At 38.4% G+C, this 16,568-nt stretch overlaps 2 long non-coding RNA genes across 3 annotated transcripts; one reads left to right on the top strand and one right to left on the bottom strand.

Moving 5' to 3' along the window:
- The first annotated feature begins 5,987 nt into the window (after nt 1-5,987).
- On the top strand, nt 5,988-12,284 carry LOC137091646 (uncharacterized). The gene is made up of 3 exons (XR_010908108.1): nt 5,988-6,231; nt 10,566-10,690; nt 11,776-12,284. It is a non-coding gene; the product is annotated as an uncharacterized lncRNA (long non-coding RNA).
- A 607-nt stretch (nt 12,285-12,891) lies between these two features.
- Nucleotides 12,892-16,233, bottom strand: LOC137091644 (uncharacterized). 2 transcript variants are annotated; one of them, XR_010908106.1, is made up of 4 exons: nt 16,134-16,233; nt 14,546-14,697; nt 14,346-14,435; nt 12,892-13,805 (listed from the first exon to the last, which is right to left on the bottom strand). It is a non-coding gene; the product is annotated as an uncharacterized lncRNA (long non-coding RNA). The 2 variants fall into 2 exon arrangements; XR_010908105.1 differs by lacking the exon at nt 16,134-16,233 and having other exon boundaries at nt 14,546-14,975.
- Between the last annotated feature and the right edge of the window lie 335 nt (nt 16,234-16,568).

Raw genomic sequence — 16,568 nt, forward strand, 5'->3', positions numbered from 1 at the left:
CTGGACACAGGAGGCGGAGTCCACTCTGGACTGGACACAGGAGGCGGAGTCCACTCTGGACTGGACACAGGAGGCGGAGTCCACTCTGGACTGGACACAGGAGGTGGAGTCCACTCTGGACTGGACACAGGAGGCGGAGTCCACTCTGGACTGGACACAGGAGGCGGAGTCCACTCTGGACTGGACACAGGAGGCGGAGTCCACTCTGGACTGGACACAGGAGACGGAGTCCACTCTGGACTCGAGACAGGAGGCGGAGTCCACTCTGGACTGGACACAGGAGGCGGAGTCCACTCTGGACTGGAGACAGGAGGCGGAGTCCACTCTGGACTGGAGACAGGAGGCGGAGTCCACTCTTGACAGGGGACAGGAGGCGGTTCTGTCCAGAAGTCTATTAGCCTGTCTTCTCCAACTGGACTCTGGACAGGAACTGGAGACGTCACGGGACACTGGGCGGGGACTGGCTGTGTTCCAGATCGGGATGCAACGCTCTCCAGACACCGGGTCACAGCTTCTCTCTAGTTTAGTCCAGAGGTGTCTGGGAGGCCGAGAGGGTGATGGAAAGTTCCCTGATCTGGAACAAGGTCTTTAGGGTCTCGTCGTCCAAGGTGCTTGTGACGGCCAAACAAATAAAGTTTTTAACAAAATAAAAAAGGTTATGGCTCTCCTGAGCCAGGAGGATTATTTTAACCCTATCATCCATTTCGTGCAGCCTGTTCTTCTGTCATGGTGTGGTATAGGCAGAAGATGACAAAAAAAGATTTATGTTCCCAAACATGTACTTTTAATTACACAAGGATCCCAAAGCAGGCTGAAGGTAGACTCACACGTTACACTACTCAGAACAGACAAATACTGACTGAAGAGACGGTGCCAGGGCTTAACATTAACACCCGCCCGTCAGCCCGCCAAATGCGGGTGGATTTCAGCTGTGGCGGGTAAGCAGCCACTCCCACTAGCCACTTTGGTGGGTTGAATATTATTTCAGCCTACAGCCAAAGGAAATGCTAAGACCGTTATATCATAAAATTAGATTTAAATTACAACTCTTTATCGATTAACTTGCAGTTAGTGAAGGCAGGATAGGCGGACTCGTGCTGAATGACACAACAGAAGCTCTCTCTCTCTCTCTCTTTCTCTCTTTCTCTCTCTCTCTCTCTCTCTCTCTCTCTCTCTCTCTCTCTCTATATATATATATATATATATATATATATATGTTAAGTTCTCCTTGCGCCTGAATAGACAAATACAAGCGCACACTGATGTCAAAATGTCCATCGTAAGGAGTATCTCGCATAAACACGGTCAGTTATGGCTTAAGTGTATGTTAGCAGGTGGGTAATAACTGGATTTGTGTCAGAATATTACGTCCATGCTTTCAGCAGCCCAATTAAATACCTGTCTCTCATTAATGTTAATAAAACAACTACTGATGTTAAATAAATGTATACATATTAAATAAACCTACTGTATTTAACTGTAGTTAAATTTACTATTGTTTTTGTAATTTGATAATTTGCTTCATTGTTCTTTTATATAGTCTAACCAAAAAAAGCCCTTCCTCCTAAAATTCAAAGAACTTAATATATAGATAAAATCTACAATTCAGCATAAATTATGGCCATGGATTGAGCACACAAATATATGTAATCATTATTTCTGTTTGTTTTTGTGCACAAAAAAGTAAACTCATCACTTCATAATTCTTCAGGTTAAACCACAGGAGTCACAAGGACTATATTAACAATTTCTTTACTGCATTTCAGGACCTTAATAGTTGCAATGACGTTGGGTCAGAGAGCGCTCGGATTTTATCAAATATCTTAATTTGTGTTCCAAATATTTTGATTGACATATGGAAGAGGAATGACAGAATTGTAGGGGTAAACTAACTCTTTAAGGTTGTAGGTTTAATTCCCTGAGAATGCGGGAACTGATAATATGTCTACGTTGACACAAGGTTTTTTGTTTCTTGTATTTTTTTTTTTTGTCTTAGTTTCCCACTAACTGAGCTAAAGGCAGTTTATCAAGGCACATCTGTGGTTGCCTTATATTTCCAGTTCAGTCTGCTAGCTGTTTTGAGTTATGTGAGTTTTGAGGTATCAAAACCTCTGATTACTGAAATATTAGTCAGAACCATTGCTAACAGATGCAGAAAACAAACTCACCTCAAACCACAAGCTGTCATGCACACAGACAGCTTCTTCTTCACTGAACAGAGACCTAGTTTAATGGATATTAACCCGTTTTTTTAATTAACCCAGAATTCTGATTCAGTCATCTCAAACATGCCAGGAGTCTGTTCTTTGTATGCCACTAACTCAGTTAGCTGGTTTTGATAAATCAAACTCAAACCCAAAATACTGACGTGATACACAAATAAACAAAAACCAGCAACTTTAGGCAACTGTACAGACCCAAAATAATAACACTTCTTGGTTATATTTTGATGCTTTAGTTTTTTACTACCCCATGCAGCTAAAAAAAAGTAGCTTTGCTCCACTTATTTTAATACAGAAAAATATTTTGACAGTCACAGATGGTAAAAATAAACTATGAAAGTGAAATCTGAAATACAATTAATTAATTTCTTCTTGAAATGTTGTGACTTTTTCTTATTGAGGGTCATGAACGTGCATGCAAAGTTTCAACATGCAGATGTATCGTAAAATGTGCATACAGAAATGTTATAAGATCTTGATGTTCGTGGGTCAGTTTGACCCATATAGACATCTATTCAAAAGACCCTGCACAAAAAATAAGTTGGACATTTGATGGAGCGCCAAAAATACTCCTTCCGGTTTTTTACAAGTTTCTGAACGTTTTTTTCCGAGTATTGGTCCACTTGACGTCAACCAGAGCGAGAGAGTAAATACACGTCCATAAACGCACTTTGCTCGGCTTTAAGGAGGTCAGCTGCACAGGTCACAGGACTTCACTAAATCAACAATGTCACCAAAGAATTGTTTCTGGTTGTCAGGGCAAGACATCCCTGTACAGCTTCTAAAAGAACCCAGTGTTAATGGGACTGTGGATGGAGTTTGTTTTTCCAGAGCATCAACAGAGTTGTGCAATGTTTTTGGTTGTTCCCTGCATTTCGCCGACGATTGTTTTTACAAACAAGCCCAGATAGACTTCGGATTTGTAGCTTGTCTAATGCTGAAAGATGGAGCGGTCCCAGAGATGAAGGTTCATGGTCGTGCTTTGGAAGCAGGCAGTGAGTAAAACTACTTGTTGGCTATCAAAAGTGCATATCAGTAAACAACATGATCACGTATAGTTAAGTTATCAATGGAGCGTGCACTGTAAAAAGAAAATTTGGCCAAACTGAATTTCTGTGAATTAAATTGAATCAAATCACAGAAATTCAATTTGGCCAACTGAAAAATGTAGATGTGATCAGTGGAATTTTTTTTTTTTTTTACAGTGTGCAATGTTATTTCTTATTAAAACTAGAGGTCATTCACACAAAATGAGCTTCTTCATTCAAATGCACTACTATTCCATTTTTTCTATGTAACGCAATAGCTGCACATACTCGTCATTCTTCAGCTCCGCCCACACAATTCGCCTCCAGCCGCTCAGTTTTATGTGAAACTCGCATACGACTCGGTACATCCTATCTTTATTTTATATGATAGAGCTACAGACTTTTCAGAGATATGAGGGATACAATACTACTCTATAGTTACTCAATATTGACATGAGATTGACTGAGACTGAGTGCGTGTGTCTAAGTGTCTTCAGATTTCACTTTGCACTACTACTAGAAGATTACTAGAAGACTTACAACTGTCAGACAGGTTGCTCACATCACATCTACGTTGTCAAGCTCAGTCTTAGGCCGTGCAGTATGCTCAGCCCCCCCTGTAAGGGTCATATAACACATTCAATGTTCCAGATGGGGGAAGACCAGTGATAAAGTCAAGAGCTATATGTGACCATGGGCAGGAGGGGATGGGCTGAGGGTGAAGTAGACCATCAAGTGACTAGTTAGAACTCTTGTTCTGGGTGCAAACCGAGCAGGCCAACACAAACTGCCTGACATGCTGCACCATGTAAGGCTACCAGAATCGCTGGCGAATAGCGGCCAGCGATCTAACTTGAACGAATGTCCCCACTGGAGGACTTCAGGGCGCAACGCAGCCGGCACAGATAGCCGGCACAAATAGCCTGACCTCTGGACACCCCCTTGGCACTCCCCTCTCTGGCCTCTTCCACATGCTTCTCGACACCCCAGGAAAGAGACACACACTCTCTGAGCAAGAGCAGACGTTCACGTTTTGAGTGCTTTCACACTCTGAGCTAGAGCCGAGATAATTCATAAGACAGCAGCGAATATTTGATAGTGCGCATCAGGTTTTGTGCAAAAGCGAAGGAAATCGTTATGCAATATCAAGACTATCTGCTTCAATGCAGGTTCGTCAAAACAGGTAAGATTTAATTGTGCTACACCGCTACAATCGTGCTACACCGCAAGAAAACAATCACAACCCCAGGTATTTATTCGATACAGTGGCTAAATTAACAAAAAATAAAGCTTCAACTTCTGATGTTTATAAACTGCACAGCAGTAATGACTTTATGAACTTCTTTACTATTAAGATTGATAACATTAGGAATAAAATCATAACCATGCAGCCGTCTACTACAGTATCACTTCAGACAGAGCATTGTAGTGTCACTGAGGAAAAATTACACTCATTCACTGCTATATGAGGAGAAGAACTGGCTAAACTTGTTAAATCATCAAAATCAACATCATGTATGCTTGACCCTATACCGACTAGGCTATTAAAAGAGATACTTCCAGAGGTCATAGATCCTCTGCTTAATATCATTAATTCATACTCAGAGCTGTCCTCACAGACGTTCTACTCAGAGCTGTTCTACTCAGAGCTGTTCTACTCAGAGCTGTTCTACTCAGAGCTGTTCTACTCAGAGCTGTTCTACTCAGAGCTGTTCTACTCAGAGCTGTTCTACTCAGAGCTGTTCTACTCAGAGCTGTTCTACTCAGAGCTGTTCTACTCAGAGCTGTTCTACTCAGAGCTGTTCTACTCAGAGCTGTTCTCACAGACGTTCTACTCAGAGCTGTTCTACTCAGAGCTGTTCTACTCAGAGCTGTTCTACTCAGAGCTGTTCTACTCAGAGCTGTCCTCACAGACGTTCTACTCAGAGCTGTACTACTCAGAGCTGTTCTTTTTAATTATTATTATTTATATTTTTATGTTTAATAATTATTATTAATGTATTATTATGTATCATTAATTATTATTAATGTATAATGTTATATAATTTTAAATTTTATCTCTATTATGTTATTGCTATTTTTATCTCACTTTTTATTATAATTCTTATTACATTATATTATATTTGTATTATTTTATATGATTATTATTATTATTATTTGATTATATTAATTTTATATAGATTTTTTTATTTTTTATATTTTATTATTCTTATTATCATTATTATTATTATTATATGATTATTCATATTATTTTGTCATTATTGTTTTTCATTTTTTATTATTATTTTATTATTTTTTGTTGTTTTATTATTATTATTATTATTATTATTTTGTTTTTTATTTATTGTAATTATTAGGTTATGATTAATATTATTTTATTGTATTTAGTTTATATTTATATAGTTTTTTATATTGTATTATTGCAATTAATATTCATATATTTTATTATATTATTTTATATATTATATTTATGTTATTATTATTGCTTATCATTTTTATTTATTTTTTGATTATGCATTTATTATCTTTTATTGGGGTTTTATTCTTATTTAGTTTTTTATTTATTTATTTTAATTATGATTATTAATATTATAATTATTAGCTTGTATTATTGTTGTTATTATTATTATTATATTTTTGTTTTAATTATATTAATTTGTTATTAATATTATTAATATTAATATTAGTGTGTGTGTGTGTGTGTGTGTGTGTGTGTGTGTGTGTGTGTGTGTGTGTGTGTGTGTGTGTGTGTGTGTGTGTGTGTGTGTGTGTGTGTGTGTGTGTGTGTGTGTGTGTGTGTGTGTGTGTGTGTGTGTGTGTGTGTGTGTGTGTGTGTGTGTGTGTGTGTGTGTGTGTGTGTGTGTGTTGAGAGCACAGTGTCTTTTACCTTTGGTGGATCTCCAGGAGAGGCGTTGGAGTTCGGGACCCCTCTTTCCTTCAGCAGTGCACTGAGTGGCCTCTAATGTCAGGGGATTTTTTGGGTAAGGTCCTTTACAGTCTTACTGCTGCCTCGTCCAGGTTATTAGTGAATCCAATGTGAATCCAAATGAACCACAGAATGCTGCCATTTAGTGTCAAAAACACTCAAATTTTGCAGAAAACTTGGGCTGCACAATTAATAACATTTAACAAATGCAGCATTCACACAGAACTGCTTCCCATTGGTTTGATTTTCACACACACACACACACACACACACACACATAGACATAATATACGTAGACGCCTCATGACGTGCTGGAGCGTGATCCAGCGTCGCCGCCATATTGATTGGTCTCTCCACTCAAAGCTAGCATTCAGAGTCAATGGAGAGCAAGCAATTATGCCCGTATATTGTGCAGCTTACAGTCGCAATAACGCAATATTGATACCAGATCGCAAGGGATTACATTTCACAGGTAAGATTGAACAATAATTTAGGTTATTTTACAATTTACACATCATTATCATTTCATGCTTGTGTCATTTGTGGTGTCTGTATTTCACAAAGTAAGGCTGCACCACATCGCAAAATGAACTACCCTGGAGTTACAGAGTGCAAACATACGCAAGAAGCTGTGCAGAACAGTTCTTTTTGAAGGATTTTAGCTCCTCAGTCCCAGTTGCAAGCCTGGCAGGGTAATGTAAGATGCTGGAATGACCTGGAGTTATAACGCTTACTTTAGGCCTTTAAAAAATAATTCTGAGCTGGTACAGTATATATGGGAGCTTGTATGTATATGTGTTACAGAAGGTGAGTGGAGTGAGTGAGTGTGTGTGTGAGTGAGTGTGTGAGAGAAATAAATTCAAGTGAAAAATCAAACTTTTTTCTTTATTAAAATATAAAATTCATTAATTTATGCATTTATCAATATGCCTGTGTGTGTGTGTGTGTGTGTGTGTGTGTGTGTGTGTGTGTGTGTGTGTGTGTGTGTGTGTGTGTGTGTGTGTGTGTGTGTGTGTGTGTGTGTGTGTGTGTGTGTGTGTGTGTGTGTGTGTGTGTGTGTGTGTGTGTGTGTGTGTGTGTGTGTGTGTGTGTGTGTGTGTGTGTGTGAGAGAGAGAGAGAGAGAGAGAGAGAGAGAGAGAGAGAGAGAGAGAGAGAGAGAGAATCAAATTAACAATCAAACTTGTTCTTTATTAAAATATAAAATTCATTCATTTATGCATTTATCAATATGTCATAGTCTACCATATGTCTTAGTTAAAGTTCGTAATACAAAGTCTTTCTACATGAAAGAAGAATTGTTCAATGTGTGATAGCATCCTCTATCATAACTAAGTCTCTGCCGTTTGTAACAAACCAAACCGTGTGAAAATCCGGTAAAAACTCTGGGAGTTATGATCATTATAGTTGAGAATACATCTTCCTCAGTAGAAATAAATGCGGGGGGGGGGGGGGGCGGCGCATTAGGGACCCATCCAAGATGGCGCCGCGCTGATACGTCCGCTCCAATAGGCAGCGTCAGTCTATGGGGCATCTACGTATATAATGTCTATGCACACACACACACACGTCCTCTTCAGTTATAGAATGTTTATTGGCTACTCTGTAGCCTATGGTGACTCTCCATGTCCCGTTGGATTTGTTTATGGACCATATGGGTGAGGTACAGGGACTGTTGGTTTTAACTACACTCTAAAAAATGCTGGGTTAAAAACAACCCAAGTTGGGTTGAAAATGCACCGACCCAACAATTGAGTTGTTTTAACCCAATGGTTGAGTTGTTTTAACCCAGTGGTTGAGTTGTTTTAACCCAGTGGTTGGGTTAAATGTTGCTTAAGACAACCCAATTGCTGCGTAAGAACAACTCAACCATTGGGTTAAAACAACCCAATTGTTGGGTCGGTGCATTTTCAACCCAACTTGGGTTGTTTTTAACCCAGCATTTTTTAGAGTGTAGCACTCCTTGCTTCTGCAATTGTTCTACAATAGGCTTGATTCCCTTTATAGCTTCCTTATTGATCAGATATTGTTTGGTAACAGGAGGTGGAGTTCCTGTAATTTGACTGACTCTATGCCTGTCAAAAACCTACAATCATCCTTGTCTTTAATTGGGTGATACTGTAAGAAAGTAAGAATACTCAGCAGTGGTTGCATTATTAGTAGACTTGTGCATTAGCAGATTCTGAGGACATGTCTAAAGTAAGATGTCTAGATTGTCTGAGTAGATCCATGCCCAGAATTGCATCTATATTTAATGGAGCACATCGCAGTTTTGTAGTTAGTCTTCGGGCTTAACTGTACCTCTGTGGACAGGGTTTAATAAAAAACAGAATCTTCACCTATCACACCACTCTAGTTGTCGTGTAAGTTTAAACCAGTGTTCATTTCATTAATGAAGACGATGAAGAATATTCATCAACACCAACATGTGTGTGACTAAAACGAGACGTTGACAAGCTAAACTAATATCTGATGATGAAAACTATGACGAAACGTATGCTGTTTCTTTGTTCAAATAACATTCTGACTAGAATGTTATTTGAGGAATATCGGACATTAAAAATATTAAAAATGATATTAAAAATATAAAAAATGTTCTTTTCCAATGCTGTCTTTCAAAAAACTGTGTCCGTCAATGAGAGCGGATGCATAATCTAATCTCTCGGGGTGCGTCTCAATCAGGTCTGGTTCATTTATACATGTTAAAATGTGTCTAATAAAATAAATGTAAATTAAATTATGCTTGCTGATTTAATTGAGAAGCACACTCCAACATGTCATAATGGCAAAATTATAAACCAATAAATAATTTCAATAAATAAATAAAACAATAAATTTCACCATGACGATAATATTCCCATTCCCAGTGCGTCTGTGTATGACGCCAAAGGTTTCTCATTGAAATGAATGGAGCACCCAGCCTGTCGAAAATTGACGATAAAGGTACGCCCAGTTCATTGAAAAGTGACGACAAGGGGTCCTGGTCAAGCGTCCATATGTGACGTGTTGGGTGTGAGAATGTGTTGCTGACGGCACAGAGGACAACATATTTGTACAGGTCTAAAAGTTATTTTGGATAGTGTGGCACTCACCAACCCTTGGTTGTACAGAAGAATTAAGACACTTAAGGGATGCATTGGTCATGTCCAGGCGCAGGTCCACCATCCGATCCAGACACGGCCTGGATCCGGCCGACTGCAGTAAACCTTGGGATAAACAGAGAGACTAACATTAGCGTAGATGCCGTTCTTCTGTTGATGTAACGAGTACATCAGGTGTTATGGGAAGTGTTCCCGGTTCCGGCTGACCTAGTTAATGCAGCCTAACAATCAGTCAATTAATCTGAATAATGAAAGTTAAAAATGTTCTATGTGTATGCCATAGTAAAGAGATGTGTTTTTAGTCTAGATTTAAAGTGTGTCTGCCTCCCGAACAATGCTAGGAAGACTTCCAGAGTTTAGGAGCTAAATAGGAAACAGATCGACCGCCTGCAGTTGATTTAGATATTCTAGGTATTATCAACTGGCCAGAGTTTTGAGACCGCAATAGACGTGATGAAGTATAATGTGTTAAGAGCTCGCTCAAGTACTGGGGAGCTAAACTATTTAGTGCTTTGTAAGTAATAGGCAAGATTTTAAAATGTATGCGATGTTTAATAGGGAGCCAGTGCAGTGTTGACAGAACTGGACTAATATGATCATACTTCCTGGTTCTAGTAAGAACTCGAGCTGCTGCGTTTTGGACAAGCTGGAGTTTGTTTATTAAGCGAGCAGGGCAACCACCCAGTAGAGCATTACAATAATCTAGGCTTGAGAAAGAATTTAGAGAATTCCAGATAGACAGAGCAGGTTTTTCTCCTTGAAGGTTGATTATTTCCTCATATTCTCCATTGTTGCGGCTCTTCTCTTCCCAGTCTGTCAGTAACGCTCCTGTCTCTATGAAGCCCCACCTTCTGAAAAGCACACAGTTCTCTGATTGGTCGGCTTGAGCAGTGTGTTGTGATTGGTGTTTGGGTAATGTCCCGCACCTTACCATAACCACCAGTTTCAACACACGACTAACTAACTCAACCAGGCCCGCCCCTTTATTCTGCATATTAATTATTATAATGAGGAATATTGTGGTGTGTTGGTTCCCGGAAGAAACTCAAGATGGAGGCATTTCAGGGAGTTCAGAAGCACTGAACAAAGATGAATGTGTACAAAAGCATGTCATTTTTAATATGTGTGTGATTGACAGACAGGGTCAGAGGTCATGTGTATTTCTGTATTGTCTTTTGAGATCTAATCCTGTGTGTCACCTTTGCCAGGCCGCATAACTCGCCCAAATAAACCCTCTGCCATCTGTGCGTCATGTTCAGCCTCTGATAGTGCATGTCTTCATCATTTCAGGTCTCCTTCTAACGCCCAATCCTTCGGTAATCTAGCCAATCCTGGCTCAGCAGCGTCATTATTAAGGAGCCAGGCACAGCAGCCGTCAGGATTCGGCTCTCAGACTGGCTTCAACTCGTCTGGAGGTGAGTTCCCACCGCACATCCTTCAGCTGTCACACATTCATACGCCTGTGTTTATTCCCCTTCCCTTTATAGCTGCAGAAGAGCCGGATTTAGAGTGGTGCTCCTCATTTGGGGGTTCCTTTGGTTATCTTCCCGGTCACAAATCTACTTAATTAATTTTTTTATTTTTAGGTGGATTATACTTATAATCCACCTAAAAAATATATATTAAAAATTAGAGAGGCCTGTACATTCCATCTTGTGGTTCCATCCATGGTTGCACATTCTGATCAATAATTCCACCAGATGGCGTTAATCTGCCTTCAAACAATTATATATATATATATAACAATATATATATATACATTTAAACAATCTCAAAGACTATTTCTTATCAAGTTTTAGATTTTTTTTTTGTTGTTGTTAGAAATAGTGATTAAACATGTTAGTTTTTGCATTATGGTTACAGTCACAACCTAATCATTGTGTTAGAAATAGAAACAAGGGAGCATTTTGTTACCCATTTTTTTAATTCAACGTTTGTATATAAAAAAAAAAACCCACGCAATTCATTCAATTATAACACTGTAAATGTAATGTAATGTAAATCATGTATAAAAAAGAGCACAAGAGGGTAAACATGCGGACACGCTCTTACACTATAACACTCTCTCACACACACACACACTCTCTCTCTCACACACACACACACACACACACACACACACACACACACACTCTCTCTCTCTCTCTCTCTCTCTCTCTCTCTCTCTCTCTCTCTTTCTCTCTCTCTCTCTCTCTCTCTCTCTCTCTCTCTCTCTCTCTCTCTGTCTCTCTCTGTCTCTCTCTCTAGCACACACTCGCACACACACTCGGGTGCGCAGACGTAAGTGATGGGCCGAATTAAACTCCCACACAGATGAACCGCTGGTTCTGCTCTGTACATCACACTGCGTCCCCTGAATCCTGATCAACACACACACACACACACACACACACACACACACACACACACACACACACACACACACACACACACACACACACACACACACACACACACACACACTCTCTCTGTCTCTCTCTCAGTGTCTGTTGGCTTGTAGGTTTTGGACGCTTTGGGAGCACACACCAGTAAGCCGGTCCTGTGGCTGATTGACAGATGATCTTCCTGACCATCGTCTCAAGAGGAGTTGATCCGCGGACAGACTTCCCATATTTACAGAAGCATATGTTCATGTCCCTATAGCCGAGTAGTGAAGTCATATATGTTTCATATAAGGCAATACATTATTAGAACATATATACATCCTCACAATATATGAAGATATAGGTTTATACCATGTATGAAATACAACATAGAATAATTATTAAATATACATATATTAACATTATTTATATGATGACTTTTTTACTGTATGTTAATGCCATATATGTAAAAAATATATGTCTAATTTATATATGCAAGTTTATTTAAACAACTTATATGCAAACATTCAGTATGCTTTTATAGGATTATATATGGATTTATATAGTTGTATATCACATATAAAATACATATAGTAAAATTAGTATATATGCATATATTACAGATATTTATATAATGAATATCTATACACTGAAAAAATAAAACCCTTGGATCAACTTAAAAAAATTGAAGTAATCGATCACACGAAATATTTTACATTGACTCAAGTAAATAATTTAATTTAGTTTAATTTGAAAAGTTTAAATCCATGCAACCACTTTTTAAAGGTTGATCAAACTAATTATTTTAGATTGGAACAAACTAATTATTTTAAATTGGATCAAACTAACAAATCATTATTTTTTGTTGGAATAAACTAATTATTTAAATTAAAACAAAGTAATATTTATAGGCCAAAGTAAATTAATTATTTTAGGTTGTCTCAAATTAAGATGTCATTATTTAAAATGTATAATCAAAACAAAAAAAAGCTTTTAAAACATTTTGATCAATGACTATCATAACACTTTCCTTTAGAACACATTTATATTTATTGTTCAATGAACATGTTCACATGTATGAAGAACAGTCTGCTTCACACAAAAATACAAATTTGTTACAAATAATCAAATCACCACTTGATGACATCACATTAGTAGTAATATTAAATTAGGAATGTTTGTCCTGACAACATAGTTCACCATAAAACATCCTAAAATACAATTAAAATATTAAAATACAAATGTATTTCATGTCCATAAATGTATATGATGATGAACAGTCTCTTTCAGCTGAACACCAGAGACAAATCCTGGAACTGCTCCTCAGACAGTGAACAGTGAACACTGCATCAGTTTCTGATACAGAGCTGTAAGCTCTACATTTAAAGGGTTAGTTTACCCAAAAATAAAAATTCTGTCATTAATCACTTATCCTCATGTTGTTCGACACTCGTGAGACCTCTGTTCACCTTCGGAACACAATTGAAGATATTTTAGTTGAAATCCGATGGCTCAGACAGGCCTTTAATGACACCAATGTCATTTCTCTCTCTTAAGACCCATAAAGAGTTCTGATTGGGCCAGCGCTTCCCGTGATGTGATTGGACAGCAGCTTAGCGCACTTTGCCCGGAAAGGTCCCGCCTCTTACCATAACGGGGAGATGCAAGCGCTGAATGCGCGCTCTTCTCCACGTGGGAGAGCAACGAGACCACGCCCCCTATTTTGTGTGTTCTTGTGGGCGGAGGGTTAGTCAACAAACGGTTCTAGTAACGTCATCACAGCAGGAAGTGCAGGGGTGTAGTCCAAACCGGCTGTTCGCTGTAGGCTTTGAAAGGGAACTTCTGTTAAATAAAATATCTCGCTTGGCATTGAACTTTGAGCTTTATAATTTTACAGGTATTATTTATGCTCTAACAGCAACATTTCACACTAACTAAAGTTTGAAAGATAGAATTGCGAAGAACGGGACCTTTAATGACAGAATATTCGTTTTTGGGCGAACTAAACCTTTAAATATAACCTATTTGTATGCAATATAGCAAGCAGGTTCCGGACCTCTGATCCTTCAATGACAATTTTAATGTCTTTTGGTGGATGAAGAGGATCCTCTTTCCCAGTGATAAAGATCGCCATGGTTGTTTGCTCCAGTTCTTCAATCTCATTTTCCTGCATAAAAAAGAAAGAGAAAATAAGTACATTATAGTTTCAGAACTCTCCCATTTTCAGCTCTTACACACTCTAAACTGAACTTGAATAGGCGCGTGACGAGTGAGAGCAAAGCGAGGCCGGTAAGTAATTGGATGATCAGTGCCAACTGCACGTCACACTGGTCTCAGAACTTTCACAGAGGAGTGAAGGGAGAATAAAAGGAGGAGCAACGACAGTGAAGGAAGAGAGAGGACCAGGCATGGATTTTACATAGCATAAAGGTGTTAAGTCATTTGCAAATGGATTCCTTTGGACACACTTATTTTGACAGTGTTCCAGGGAAGACAAGGAAAAAAAAAGATGTCTGGGCATGGTCTAAGTGTTCACAGCTCAAAATTCAGCATCAAAGATTTCTCATAAATAGTGTTAAAATCTCATCTTGTGAGCTGAGTTTCTCATCACACCCCTATTTATTAAAAGTGGCTAGGAAAACCTAGACTATGACCATGTTAGTCTGTAGGTGTTATTTGTGTGAGCAAGTGAGAGAGATGCCCTTACCTGGTATTCTTTGAAAAGGTGCGCAAAAGGTTCGCTGAGGTAGATCAGAGATTTGAGGATGCATTCTCTTCTGATGGTGATGTCTGCAGTCTGAGTAAGAACAATAACTATGAATTAAAATTAAACAATTACAAAAAAAAAAAAAAAAAAAAAAACACTATTCAGCCATGGATCCCACTGATTATCAAATTCATAGATACCTCATCTAAAACCTGCAATGTCCTGGTGGACTCCTCCCTTGCTCCTGATGACCTCCAACAGTTTGGTGGAGTGCTTGTCCAACTGCACCAAGAACTTGTAATCCAACTTGTCACCAAAGGAACTGTTGTAATTCGCATGAACTTAAATTGATCTTAAAAGTAGAGCATACAGAAATAAGTTTAGAAGATGGTGAACACAAAACAGAATCCCCAGCACAACCGTACTAAATTACAACAACAACAACTCATTAGTGAATCAACAGTTAGGTCTAAAAATGTGAAATGCCAGGGTATGGCAAATGCCATACGTAAACGAGTAGTCGTGTGCCCAGTCTATTCTCTGCTATATGCCGACCTAAAACATTCACTTTCATAAAATCATCATCAAAGCAGTCCATATGTGACATCAGTTAGTTAATTCGAATCTCGAAGCATCGAAAATACATTTTGGTCGAAGTATCACAAAAACTATGACTTTCAATCTACGACGTGTTCCTCAAAAAAAGATTAAAATGGTTCATGAATCAGTGAATTAATCAATGATTCGGATCGCCAATGTCACGTGATTTCAGCAGTTCGGATCGCGTGTCGAACTCCCAAACTGCTGAAATCACGTGACATTGGCGATCCGAATCATTGATCAATTCACTGATTCACGAACCGTTTTAATCTTTTTTTAGGAACACGAAAGAGAAGACAATGCTGAATAAAGTCTTTTTGATATTTTTGGACCAAAATGTATTTTCGATGTTTTATTAGCTTTCTGGAAATGGACAGTAAAGTGGGCATTGACTGCATATGCTCTGGGACTAAAATATAAAATATCTTAAACTGTGTGTGAAGATGGAGGTCTTAAAAGTAAGGAACGACATTAGGGTGAGGAGTTAATGACATTAATTTCATTTTTGGGTGAACTAACCCTTTAAGAGCTGGAATAGAGTGTGGCCCCTTTAAGAGCTGCGAGTTTCACTATTGAACTGCCGGTATTTTGTGTGTGTGTGTGGAACTGTGCCGCGATTCACGCAAACTGTGAGAAACACAGACTCGGGAGCACTCTTTTTCAGAAAAGTAACCTGCTTATTCGTTTTAACCGATTGTAATGTGGTTAGTTCAATACTGTAAGCAGTGATGGTGTTAATGATTTACCTCAGATATATGAGCAAGCGCTTCAGCGCGCTCGGACTGCAGAGAATGTGCTCAGCGAAAAAACACACTTTTCTTTTGAACTGGAGTCTAATAAAAGTTAAGCAGAAAATATTGTATCTTATATAGGCTATAACTGCACTTGTTTCGAGAAATGTTATTGTTAACTCTTTCCCTTGACACGGTCAATGCCCCCACAAAATGAATTTAGATAGTTTGCATCATGGTTTGCATGCATTTAGGTTATTAACGTTACTCACCCGCCCAATGAGGGGCTAAAATAACCGAACGTTATAGTTTGAATGAAGATTACGAACATTTCGAGTGCTATCTTAAAAGTTAATTTACACGCTATCAAGCGTTAGCGCTGAAATTACGGCCAGACTCAAGTCCCGTCAGATATACTTGAGGTAAAAACGTTAACGGTAGACAAAGTTTCTCTTACCTTATCAATGTTCCTCGTAGTTCTGTCTCAGAGCCTGGCTGGATGGGTCTGACGTCCGTTGAAATGTAACGTTATCGTCACGGCCACCGCTCAAGTTCGTGCTGTGTTCTTCTCAGACTTTTTTTTTTTTTTTGAACCACAGAGAGCGGGATCTGCAAGTCAACAATGCGCATGTGCAAATCCTGCTTAATCTAAAAAAAATGCTCTGATCAAATTAATAAATTCAGTTTAATGTCCCGCTGCCCATTTAGATTCTATCAATGTAAAAAAAATGGATTGAACCATAAATCTAAGCTAAAATGTTTACTTGACATGAAAAAATTAAAAAAAATAAGCTATTTCAATGAGAAAATACACATTAAACGAACAACACTAAAGTTATACTTTTTTCAGTGTATAGTGCTGTGCAGTATGTTAAGATCATATATGTAAATA

The sequence above is a fragment of the Pseudorasbora parva genome, chromosome 10 (assembly GCF_024679245.1).
Source record: "Pseudorasbora parva isolate DD20220531a chromosome 10, ASM2467924v1, whole genome shotgun sequence".
Taxonomy (NCBI): Eukaryota; Metazoa; Chordata; class Actinopteri; order Cypriniformes; family Gobionidae; genus Pseudorasbora; species Pseudorasbora parva.